At 38.2% G+C, this 9,964-nt stretch overlaps 3 non-coding genes across 3 annotated transcripts; all 3 read left to right on the forward strand.

The window, feature by feature from the left end:
- The first annotated feature begins 7,912 nt into the window (after nt 1-7,912).
- LOC119266221 lies at nt 7,913-7,996 on the forward strand. The gene has a single exon (XR_005131946.1). It is a non-coding gene; the product is annotated as a small nucleolar RNA Z195/SNORD33/SNORD32 family (small nucleolar RNA).
- Nucleotides 7,997-8,078: 82 nt separating this feature from the next.
- Nucleotides 8,079-8,162, forward strand: LOC119266229. The gene has a single exon (XR_005131952.1). It is a non-coding gene; the product is annotated as a small nucleolar RNA Z196/R39/R59 family (small nucleolar RNA).
- A 45-nt stretch (nt 8,163-8,207) lies between these two features.
- LOC119266322 lies at nt 8,208-8,344 on the forward strand. Its single transcript, XR_005131990.1, has one exon. It is a non-coding gene; the product is annotated as a small nucleolar RNA F1/F2/snoR5a (small nucleolar RNA).
- The last annotated feature ends 1,620 nt before the right edge of the window (nt 8,345-9,964 follow it).

Genomic DNA, 9,964 nt, shown 5'->3' on the forward strand with positions numbered 1-9,964 from the left:
CACTGCTGCAGAGCACAACTTGTGTTTCAAATAACATGAATCATGGTTTCTGCCCTTCGATACACGGACCACCTGAGTACCTGACTATGCCACATTTTTTTGTGTTTCAGTCTGGCATTCTTGTCGCTCATTAGTGGAGTTGTTGCTGGTATCTCTGGATTCACGGGTCTGATGTGTTTTGTCATCTACTTTGTGATGATGGTAGCATCTATTGGGCTCTTGCCAAAGTCAAAGTTCTCATTCCACATGTAGACTTCGATAGCTGGAGCAGGATTTTTGTCAAAGGAGTTCTTGGCGGCCTTATGGTAAGTCATGTTGCTGTCTTGATGCATTCCGTGGTTTACTATTTGTAGCCTAACTTCATAAACATTCTGATCCTTAGATACTATTTTATATACTGTTGAAATATGTCCTATATAGACACTACTATTTATAATCCCGTCTTAGTTTCTGTCCTATACTTCCTAAACAAAGTTAGGGCTTAGGACTTATACAAGTATATTCAACTCTACTTTTCTACTATCCATAAACATTGTGACCCTTAAACACCTGAAGGATAAAATTAGGACAGGACCATATTGTATCTCTGCCTATTTGCTGCTTCAAGTTGTTTTGTAGAGCTGCTGTACTCCTATGTTGTTCTGCTCCTATACTCTTGTTGTAGTGTCACCCGACCCTGTGTTTCTTGACAAAAAGCCGCTGTACTTGAAATACGTCGTACCAAACTTGCTATATATATGTTTTTTCTTGTTTGGTACTTGAATATTATTGGACTAAACTTAAGTAGTTCTTATCTGGTGCTGCAGTGGAAACTTCTCGAAGAGGGACACCATGGTATAATGTTGCAGCCATTTAGACGCTTTAGCTTTGGCGCCATCATCGACCGGGCAGCGGAGGCTGCGCCATAACCTCCCTGTCCGGCTACCACAAGTGGGAAGACTGCCTTTCTGCAAAAGAAAAACAAGTGGCTCGAACGTCGTCATTCTCTGCTCCATCCCTGTCCTAGGTGCATGTTCTCTTTCTGTTCCACTTGATGGTGTTGGTCTATTGTTGTTTGTTCGGTTTGAATCATGAATTGCCCACATATTTGTTATGATCTGCCTTCAAGATTGGTGAGAAACAAAGCGGAACTACTGAAGTGAAACGATCCGGGAGCATTGCCTCTTAGATCCACTAGGTGTATCTAGTTTTCTCTGAGTCATGCTCTCCTTGGTTCTCTATGCTTGAGAATCATATGGATATCTGACTGATACGAACAACAGCAACTGAACCAAATATGGTTTGTCCTAAATATGATGTACAGAGATGATATGTTCTGCACTGTGCGAGTATTGGGCCTGATCTGACTGGACATTTGTGCATGCATGACTTTGGAATCGAGTTGCAAAGGTGGTTTAGAGTTAAGAGATAGTGATGTATTAATTTAATTTCCTTTGTTTATTAGGGATCAGACAAATTAACAGCCATCAGGCCTTGCAGATTTCTGGCATAGGCATAGAAACAATGACAAATAAACAAGGAATTAGTCTGTAGATATGCAAAACATCCTATATTTAGGAACAGAGGGAGTACTATAATACAGTCTACCCGCTGTGTCATTCCTTTATTACTTACATTAAATAGATAGTGCCGAGAAAGTAAAGATTTTTTGTTTCCCTTCATCTTGATATGTAGAATTGCATTTTTAGAATACAATACAAGTAATGGTGTGCAATATCTACTATGCCGATATATTGGCATGTATGTGTGTATCAGTTCAGAATCTAGTTGGGCCGCAATAACAAATAATGTTGAAATTGGAGGATTAATTATCTGTGCCATGACTGTAGTATTATGCCATGTCCAACTTTTTGGTGTATATTCATGACCATTTGCATTTTTCAGAATGAGATACCCGTCTATGTTGGTATTTTGGTACTGTCAAACATTATGTTGTTTGATAAATTCCAGCATGTGCATTGGCATAACTTTTTATTACTATTTTGGAGATAAAAATTACAAGCTAGATATCAGTTGACTTTTATATTACACCTATTGTATACATATATTGGCAAAGTAGTTCAATCATCTTTGATTTGACATGTTCAAGCAATGTGTAGTGTCTACAAACTGCATTCACATCTAAGTTGAAGCCATGTAGACCAAGGCATCTCAACTTGCTGCATTTCCTTGTTTAATTATTAGTAATAAATCCACCCAGATTATTACTTGAAATCTTTTGCAGTTAACCTGCTATAAATATGTTTTCTCTTGTTTAGTACTTGAATTTATTGAAGTAAACTCAGGTGGTTCATATCTATTGCTGCAACAGAGACTTTTTGAAGAGGGACACCATGTTCTCATCTAATGCTGCAGCCATTTAGACCCTTCAGTTTTGGTGCCATCAACCGGACAGCAGAGGCTGCGCCATAACCTCCCTGTTTGGCTACCACCACTTGCAAGGATTACCAACTCCTCGGTTTCCTCCTCACTTCTCGTGAGTCCCAGTTCTCCTCCCTCTCTCCATGTGCCATGAGATGGTCTGGCTCTTCACTGGTAATAAGCAAGGGCATTGTTTTTTGAGTTGATCCATTGAAACTGCTCATCACTGGCAATACTAGAATAGAAATGTTCTATCCAAGATTTTTTCCCTCATACATCTGATGATTGCTCACTGTGCATATATATACTAGCTCCTGCAAATTTTGTTCTGCCAATTGAATGAATTTGTTGTAGAAGTTTATTTGTGAATGTGAGGGTTCATTATTTGAAACAGGCATTGCTCATTCGTATGTGTTTGACCATGCAAGTTCTGGTGGCCACTACATCAACTGAAATTGATTTATTACCATAATAAAATCTTTGAAGTGTTCCTGAGATATAATGCAGAACCCTGTGTAATAAATGTGATGCTTTTCTAGCTTAATTGCCTGTTTTTATTTTATTTCTTGAAAACAAACATAGCATGAATGAGGAAACTCCCTGTGTTCAGATTTACCTTTCCTGCGTGACAACAATTCCATTCATCTATCGAATGTAACTAGTGTAACTTTTTAGTTTCAGTTCAGTTAATTAATTGTGCTCGTAAACCTCTCCCGTTATAAATGCTCTTATTAGCCCTTTATGCCTCTCTCTAGACCAAGAAGATCAACTGATCCCAGTTTCTCAAGTACTCTGGTTATTAACCTGACATGCACACCGCATGTTTCAACATCTCTACTAAATGAGTAGCTATAAGATTCAGAGCCTGGCTTTCCACTTTCCAGTGAAGTTCAGTCCATAGGACTCCTAACTGTCAAGCAAAACATTGGCATGATTAGGACAACTAGGAAAAAAAATATGGTAGTGTACTTGCACAAATCCCCACAAATCCTGTGTTTCAAGAGGTTTCATGGTATCACCAACTCTATTACTTTGTGTCTTTTTAAGGAATCAATCTGGCCCTGAAATCTGCGATGTTTGTATCTGTATGTGATAATAAAATCCCCTTGCATATTGTGTTTAAGTTGATTAATGTACAACTGTTTAGATAAGGCAATTACACTGCACTGCAGTAACTATTTTATTGCGTCTGATTGGCAGCGGACGTACATAGTACAACGGTAACTTGCTTCAAGCACTGGAGTTTCCATCTCGTCGATAGCATTGTTCTTTTCCAACTATAAGCAATTTTCCTAAATGTTTCCCTAATTTGCAATTTAACCAAATATGGTTTGTCCTAAATATGATGTATAGAGATGATATGTTCTGCACTGTGAGTATCGGGCCTGACCTGATTGGACATTTGCACATGAATGACTTCAGAATCGAGTTGCAAAGGTGGTTTAGAGTTAAGAGATAATATATTAGTTTAATTTCCTTTGCTCATAGGGATCAATCAAATTAACAGCATCAGGGCTTACAGATTTCTGGGCATAGGCACAAAAGCGGTGACAAATAAATAAGGGAAAACTGTAGATTTGGGGTAAAGTCTGTACTATAATACAGTCTACCTGCCATGTCATTTCTATAGGCACAGAAAGGCAAGAAATTTTTTCCCTCCATCTTGATCTATAGAATTGCAAGCAATGTGTTGTAGCCATTTAGACCAAGACATCTTGGTTTGCCACATTTATTTGTTTAATTTTTTAGTTATCCATACAGATTAGTTCTTAAAATCTGTCGCACTAAACCTGCTATGAATATGTCTTCTCTTGTTTGTTACTTGAATATTATTGAAGTAAATCCAAGTGGTTCATATCTATTGCTACAGCGGAGACCTTGAAGAGGGACACTATGTTCTAATGCTGCAGCCATTTAGACCCTTCAGATTTGGTGCCATCATCAATCGGACAGCGGCGGCTATGTCGGAACATCCCTGTCTGGCTACCTCCTTCTCGGCCACCACTGGCAAAGACGACCCCATCCTCGGCTTCTTCCTCCATTGTTGTGAGTCCCTCTTCTCTTCCTTCCCTCCATGTGCCTTTAGGTTGTTTGGCCATCGAGCCATGGTCAGTTGTGGTGCTGGCGCTTGAGCCAATGATTTAGGGCTTGTTCTTTGTTCATGCTGTCTATGGTGGTGGTCTTTTGGCAATCTAATTCTGATACTGTTTGGTTAATAATTTTTGTATAGTAACATGTTTACGATTCATGGTAAATTGTTCCGTGTGATGACCATGTAAGTTCTGGTGGCCAATACATCTACTGAAATTGATTTATTACCATAATAATATCTTTGAAGTGTTCCTGGGATATTGTGCAGAATCCTACGTAATAGATGTGTTGCTTTTCTAGCCTAATTGCGTGTTTTTTGTTTTATTTCCTGAAAACAAACGTAGCATAAATGGGGAAACTCCCTCTGTCCAATTTACCTTTCCTGTGTGACAGCAATTCCATTGATCTATTGAATGTAACTAGTATACCTTTTCAGTTAATTAATTGTGATTGTAAACTTCACCCGTTATAAATGCTCTTATTAGCCATTTATGCCTCTCTAGACCAAGAACATCAACTGATACCAGTTTCTCAAGCAGTTATTAACCTGACATGTGCACCCTATGTTTCAACATCTCAACTAGATAAGTAGCTATAAGATTCAGAGCATGCCTTTCCACTTCCTAGTGAAGGTCAAGTCATAGGACTCCTAACTCTCAAGCAAAACAATAGCATAATTAGGCCAACTAGCAAAGAAAAAATATGGCAGTGTACTCGCACAAAGGCCCACAAATCTTTTGTTTCAAGGGCTTTCATGGTATCACCAACTCTGTTTCTTTGGGCCTTTTTAAGGCATCAATCTTGCCCTTAAATTTGTGATGTTTGTATATGCATGTGATAATAAAATCCCCTTGAATCATGTGTTTAAGTTGATGGTTTGGTTGTGTGTTTCCCACCTCATGGTCTTGCTGGGTGTAATGAGAAAGAACCAATCTTTTTTGCTGTTACAGGGTGGTCACCGAATAGGCACCACCATTCCCCTTCGGCTTTGGTGGAGACACCTACAGGATGGTGATGGCCGCGTCATAATAACCTCCATGTTCGGCTACTACGATGATTCTATTTATAACTGTACCTGTCACCGTTTTAGGTGATTTAGTCCTCAAGTGCTAAACTAGATCTCATTTTACCTACTGGTAATTTGATTGCTTGGTTCGTACTAGGGAAAGGGGGGAGCTTAAGAAGTTTAAGGACAAGGGGCATTTGTTCGTTAGCCTACTTTAAACACAGAATTGTCTTTGAGAGATTAAAACTGATCTCCATTCTTCATGTTTAGAATTTCTTGTAAGCTTGGTCCACTTTAGACAATTTAGACTTGTTTAAGTTTTTATGCAGTTTAGGCATCAAGTACCTTGGTCCACTTTAACTGAAAATTAACGGAAGAGTTTTTTATGTTGTGCACTTGTCCCATGTTATCTTCTAAGAATATGATGTTTTATCTAATGATGTTGTTTTGCTGATGTGACATTCTGAGAGCTTATTTGTAGATTTTCTACTGTGGATGACCATACTTGTCAATTTGCATTTAACTGACAAAAATGTTTCTTCACTTCAGACAATTTTTTCTTTAACTGAAATTTTCTAGTCTAGGTATGTCATAACTCATGAATTATGGATGGCTGCTGTGTTCCCATGACCGATAATTATTATTCTCTGAATGAGGAATTCCCTTTTGTCCTGACCTGATGTTTTTGCATCGCTGGACACATCCAGCCAAGGTAATCATGGCTTTTGTTGCTGATGCAACACAATTCATGAGGGTAGCTCTTCTGTTTGAATTGCGAGATATGTGTTGTTATGCTCATGTCATGATAAAGAATGGATTTTTCCCCTTTAGGGCTCCATTGACTTGAATTAATCTCACCTGGGAACATCTCAGTTATTCTAACTTATGTCCTCGCAAAACAATATTATTTGCTCTTATAATTGTATTAGCTGCTCTGCATACTTCCCGCGTAAAAATAGTCGCTGCTCGGCCTACTTCCTGTATAAAAATAGTCGTTGCTCTGCCCTTTGATTATCATTACTATCTGATAAACCATAATATTGCTTCTTCACTTTATCATACCTTGTCGCCCTAGTCTAGTTCTTAATAGTCCAGCCACATGGTAGCTTGCTCTTACAACATGCTTTGGTTGGCTTCTGCTCTTGTTCTCTGTTTAATCAGTACATTTCTTATTCATGCATGCTTACATATGCAATCTAGCCCATGTGTATGTATTTGGCTCATGTGCCTTTTCTAGCTGATCAAATTTGTGCTTTATGTGTAGGTCTCTTCAAAGAATCGTCAAATTTATTGTTCAACTACTACTGCTCGACCATATCTCCGCATCTTCATCGGTTCTGGTGATTCCCTGGTCTCCTCCTTCTCTCCTTGTACCCCGAGATGGTCGGGTTTTCGAACTATGGCAAGTTGTGGTGCTGGCCAATTAGTTGGGGCCTGGTTCTGATTCCGTGGTCACGCTGTCTGTGGTGGCGCTCTTCCGGCCACGTCAATCTTGTGGTCGCCCATTTTATTTTTGTTGCTTTCCTATTTGACAACAATAGTAACTTCTGTTAGATAGTGGCCTCGATGAAATTATTTTCTTGTTAACTGTTTGACAACTCTAGTTGTTAATGTCCTTATTAGATCAATAGCTAGTGGTGAACAATATTAGCTTGTGGTTTATGTTTTGCCTTAGTGCAAGATAATGTCATGTTGCCACTGATCTTGTATTGTTGGTCCTAGTTAGATTTAGTTTATTTTAAGTAGATCAGGACATTGAGTTATTTTACACTTCATTGACATGCGACTTGTTGATACATGTTAGATCTATATTATCAATCTACTACAGAGCTTGATTGCTTTGTCTTGCCAAGTGTGTTTGGTTTAACATGTTTTAAGTCTACATTGTCCTCGTTGATTTATGCCTGGTTGTTTCGAGTTATGTCCCAGGTCCTCTATTTCATAACACAATCATTTAGTATATGTAGCTATGTTTTAACACACATAGTATCGAATTAGTTATATCCTAGTACCGGGTTAACACAATCCTTTAGATATATAATAACAGATGGAACGATTCTTTGTCAAATCACTCTTGGTGTGTATGATAGACTTGTTTTTCACTGCGTACTTCATTGATTCTCATTCTTCTAAAGTCAACGTAAGTGTTCTGTGCCAATTTGTGTTGCTTTATCTTTTGAATTAGTTATTATTTGTTTTTCTGTTTCTTTGTTCTGGAGCTACCAGATTGGTGATAAAATAAATTCGAGCACTTTTCTGTTGAATTTAGGATGGATGACTTTGCGCCATTAAGTTTTCTACCACATTTTGTGAAGAGGAATTGGGGTGAATTTCTTGTGATTTGCTCTTTCTTTGCCATTTAATCTGGTGTGGCAAAATTTGCCAGCTAGCTAAATGTACCCATAGCTTTCATGGGTTTTGTCTGGTGTTTGTTTGGCATGTATATGACTTGATGGGAGTAGTGGTGATATCATAACCATACCACATTTCTGCATTCACTTAGATCAATTTACATCATGCAATACCATCTGACCTCCCATTGTTTTTATGATATTTTATATGACTGAACTTTTGAATTCTGATAAGCTATGGAATTCAATGCCAAACCTGTCTGTTGTTGTGCATACTGTGATGCAAACAATCCCATTTGCTGAATCACTGTGATTATTATAAACAAGATCATCATCTTTCGTTTGAGATTGCGTGACAAGTTTAAGTTAATTTTTTAATCCCATTTGTTTAATACGCTAAATGCCATTTGTTATCTGACATTAGGTTTTTTAGGATCCCGTGTCTCAAAACATGGTAGCAAATGAGGGGGGACGAAACTTTGCAACACTGGCTGCTCATAATGTGCCTCTAGTGACTATATGCCCTTTTATATTTTTTTGCTTATGATGGATTATCATTGGATTGGGTCCTCTCATACAACTATGTTTAGTTGCATGTCAGGCCCATTTAAATATGCAAACGATGTTTTCTGCCTAGGCTCATTAAAATATGCAAACCATGTTTTCTGCCTAGGTCATCTATTGTCTGCTTTGCCTCGGTTTATGTAGCAGAAGATTAAACTTTACATATAATGGCTAGTGTTCACTTTCTTAGTGTGGTGTTTATGCTATTTTTGATGTGAACTGTATTATGTAGATGCCAAGCATCGAATTGGCAAGAGGTATACTGATTCTACTGTCCAGAGTGATATTAAACCGTGGCCCTTCAAGGTTGTTGCTGGACCTGGTAACAAGCCCATAATTAATGTCTAGTACAAAGGTGAGGAGAAGCAGTTTGTAGTTGAAGAGATATCTTCTACCGTCTAGGGCGATATTAAGCCCTAGCCCTTCAAGGTTGTTGCTGGACACAAAGACCTCGAAGGCCGATATCCTGTGAGAGGGCAAAGAGAACTGTATCCTCCACTGCTCAGACCACCATTGAGATTGACTCGTTGTTTGAGGGGGCAGTGACACCATCACCCGTGCCTGGTTTGAGGAGATGAACACGTATCTGTTTAGGAAGATCATGGATTCTATGAAGAAGTATCTTAGGGACACAGAGATGGACAATAGCACCCCATACAATGGTGCCCTTGTTGGTGGTTCCACTAGGATTCCCAGAGTGCAGAGGTTCTCCAGGACTTCTTCTAAGGCAAGGAGCTCTTTCTTTCTGATATAGCGACTTTCATGCTATGTAGTGAGACTAATAAGAATATATTTTCTATGTGCAAGTGTAATTTTGTTGTGGAATATACTACTATTGGGAGTTGGGAGCATTAAGTGGTTGTGTGTTTTGGGGCATTATGGACTACCAGAAATGAAGTCACCATCTGTGTTTTCTATGAAAATTCTATTTATAATTGTAATTCTCACCGTTTGAGACGATTTAGTACTCAGTTGCTAAACTAGATCTCATTTTACCTTCTGGTGATATGATTGTTTGCCTTCTACTAGGGTTGTTTTATGTAAAAAAATGTTTTTGATACATCAAAGTGGTTGCAGCTATTTACTTGATAGATTTGTAGATTTTCTAATGTGGATGGCCATAGTTGTCAATTTGCATTTAACTGACAAAAATGTTTCTTCACTTCAGACAAATATTTCTTTAACTGAACTTTTCTAGTCCAGGTATGTCATAACTTCATGAATTATGGATGGATAATTATTCTTCTCTGAATGAATGAATTCCCTTTTGTTGTGACCTGATATTTTTGCATCGCTGGGCACATCCAGTCAAGGTACTCGTGTCTTTTGTTGCCGATGCAACACAAGTCATGAGTGTACCTCTTCTGTATGAATTGCGAGATATGTGTTGTTATGCTCCTATCATGAGAAAGAATGGATTTTTTTCTCCTTTAGGGCTCCTTTGACTTGAATTAATCTCACCTAGGAACATCTTAGTTGTTTTCACTTTTGTCCTTGCAAAATAATATTCTTCGAACTTTTAATTGTATTAGCTCTAAACACTTTGATTATTGTATTTCTCTAATGAATCTACCAACTTCCTAAAAATGAT

This window comes from Triticum dicoccoides, chromosome 2B (genome assembly GCF_002162155.2).
Source record: "Triticum dicoccoides isolate Atlit2015 ecotype Zavitan chromosome 2B, WEW_v2.0, whole genome shotgun sequence".
NCBI classification, from domain to species: domain Eukaryota; kingdom Viridiplantae; phylum Streptophyta; class Magnoliopsida; order Poales; family Poaceae; genus Triticum; species Triticum dicoccoides.